The 2,844-nt window shown below is 32.3% G+C and overlaps 1 long non-coding RNA gene across 2 annotated transcripts; it reads right to left on the bottom strand.

Moving 5' to 3' along the window:
- Positions 1-515: 515 nt before the first annotated feature.
- On the bottom strand, positions 516-2,306 carry LOC148767401 (uncharacterized). 2 transcript variants are annotated; one of them, XR_016033831.1, is made up of 4 exons: positions 2,151-2,306; positions 1,965-2,062; positions 1,426-1,519; positions 516-779 (listed from the first exon to the last, which is right to left on the bottom strand). It is a non-coding gene; the product is annotated as an uncharacterized LOC148767401 (long non-coding RNA). The 2 variants fall into 2 exon arrangements; XR_016033830.1 differs by having other exon boundaries at positions 1,965-2,044; positions 2,151-2,284.
- Positions 2,307-2,844: the final 538 nt, after the last annotated feature.

A 2,844-nucleotide genomic window follows, 5' to 3' on the forward strand; every position in this document is an offset into this window, starting at 1 on the left:
AAAATTCTTAAAATTTGATACATAAGCCATTGCAAGTTAAAATTCAAATCCCGTATTTTATCCAATTCTTTTAATCCATGCTTTCAGAACTCCGACATTATCCTTAGGACTACAACAGAAATCCTCATCCATAGCGTTTGAAAAACGCTATAGTAGGGTTCCATAGCGTTTTTGTAAACGCTATGTCTGCCCGAGCTATAATAGGTCTGAGCTCTACTATAGCGTTTTACAAACGCTATTATAGTGTTATATGTAATAGCGTTGTTTTTGTGCTATTGGTTTTCTTCTTATAGCGTTTTTAGAATGCTACCGCATGATATAATAGCGTCTTTTATGAGCAATTATATAACTTTTTATAGCATTTTTAGAATGTTAGTTCAATATATATAGCATTATTTTAACGTCATGGTATGCTTTTGATAGCATCTCAAAATGCTACAATAAATCTTTAAATTGTTCCTTCTGAATCGTTTCATATTCTTCTCATAGCAAAACACTTGAAAATATAAAATAGCTTGTGCTGAAGATTTATTAATAATAAAAAAAAAAAGTTATATAATTACATTATTCTGCAACATCTAGAGGATACAAAATAATAATCGTCCAAAACTATATAAAACTAGCCATCTTGTAATATTCAGGCTAATAAATTATAACATAGACATCCTTATGAAAATGTTACAAGAAAACACTAGGTTCGAGTCCAAAGAAGACTTCATGGCTACACCAATACATTGCATTTAAATCCATTGTTGCTACGTATCTTTACCATCCTTAACCTGTAATAAAAGAAGAAAAAATAAACATAATTACAAAATTATGTTATAATGAAGAAAACAACTGTAATAGGTTGGAGAATGAATGCAACAAGTTTCTAATTAGTGTAGCACTTAACTCTACCAAAATAAATTTACATAGATATCAATTATATGAGGGCTTTATGATTAGTAAGACGAACTCCCTAAAATCATTAAAAATTTAAAATAAATAAGGGGTTGAACTTATTAAGAACAAAGAATAGTTAGCATACAAAATAACTTCCATATGTTCTACTTATCTCTCCCGTTACGTTCTAACCAAATATCCGAATGGGGAACATGATAACTCAATAAAGTGCTTACAGTTCCATGTTTTAATATTAAATAAGAAAGAGGCGACCATGTATCGCCACTGAGACATTGTCGATCATGTCAATCAATGACCGACTACGAAGAATAGTTATAGCGCTTGCTATCTCATTTTCAATTCAACAATTTTATACGATAACAACATATCAATGTTCGGACAAACCAAAATCTGCTGACATGATATAAACACATAACGGATAGAAGCAAACAAATTGAAAGTTGTTAACATCTCTATCCCCTAGTATGTATTAAGAATCAGTAATAGAGTGAAATATATAAATATCAAAGAAGTGTATACCCACAAGGACTCCAGAGACTATTGGCATGCAAATCCTTCCATTTTCCCTGCCGCAGCACTGTCTTCCGCTGTTTTAGTACTAGAAGCAGAGTCCCTGAGACATAAGCAAAAGCAATATTTGTAGCTACAAAAACAATACAATCAGAGAAAAGAGAAAAAATTAACCTAATAATTAAGATAAATTTACAATTTCCTACTTAGCCATAATCCAGTAAAAAGAAAACGAGCATAAAATGAATGTCAACTAAGTTAACTCATTCGTCAATCTATATCTATGTGACATCCATTTTATGCTCGTTTTCCAAACTCTATTTACTTCTACCCACGATTCCACATAGATACAAAGTGACGAATGTTTTAATCGTGTCATCCCCGAGTTTAATCCCCAGCCCACCCAAATTTCACTACATATCAATCCGATAAGGTGTCCCTGAGAAAAGAACTGATAGTGAATGGATTAAACTATTAAAAAATTAGAATAAAAAAAGACAATGCTAATTCTCTATATAAAATAAAATAAAGGGGTGAAAGAGCTTTACCATTCGATGAAGAGTTTCCCAGAAAATTAATTGCATAGAATATTCCATGGGTGTCATCAATTTGCGTTTATCACGCTAACCTGCATCCATGGTTAGATCTTCGTTGAAAAAAATCAAAATTAGGTTTATTGGAAACAAAATTGTAAAAATTTACAAATAGTAACATATATGGAGAAGAAGATATACCGGAGGACGGAGATGGATTAGACAACAAAGAATCGGCAAAATGGAGTGCCGACAGATCCCCGTGAAGAGACGGCGTTCTAGGTTTGGATTGAGGGGATATCGACGATTGTGGGTTTGAAAGAAGTAGGAATATCTTTGACCCAATTTTGTTGAACTACAATAATAATATATAATAACTGATATAAATGATAGCGTTTCATTTTTTATTTTTATTACTTATTCCATAAATAAAAATAGTTATAGCATTACGCGTAAAAACGCCATCACTTAATGCTATTAAAAACCAAATTTGTTGCAGCATCCAAGCTTCTCTATGTCCTACACAACTGCCAAAGATTACAACAACTGAAACATATAAGATGTCTTCTTTATCCCAATCAAGTTCATCCAATTTAGCAATACAATCTGTAACTGAAGGCCCACTATTATTTTTAATCATAAACTTCAAAGCTGCCCACATCTCATTTATTAAATTATTATCATTGGGCGAGGGTTGACTATTTTCCTTTTTCTTTTTAGGCTTTTCTCCTTGAGACCGATGGGCGAAATCATTAGTCTGAGTCCCTCTTGTATCCCTAAAATTTCCATCTTCATCACAAAAAAAAATATCTTCTATGTCACTTTGTTCCACATTGCGGACATTACTCGAAGCGAATGAGTTAACACCAGGATTTTGATCTTGGGAACTAGGTCT

The sequence above is a fragment of the Erythranthe guttata genome, chromosome 10, assembly GCF_056151865.1.
Source record: "Erythranthe guttata isolate IM_541 chromosome 10, IM_541, whole genome shotgun sequence".
NCBI lineage: Eukaryota > Viridiplantae > Streptophyta > Magnoliopsida > Lamiales > Phrymaceae > Erythranthe > Erythranthe guttata.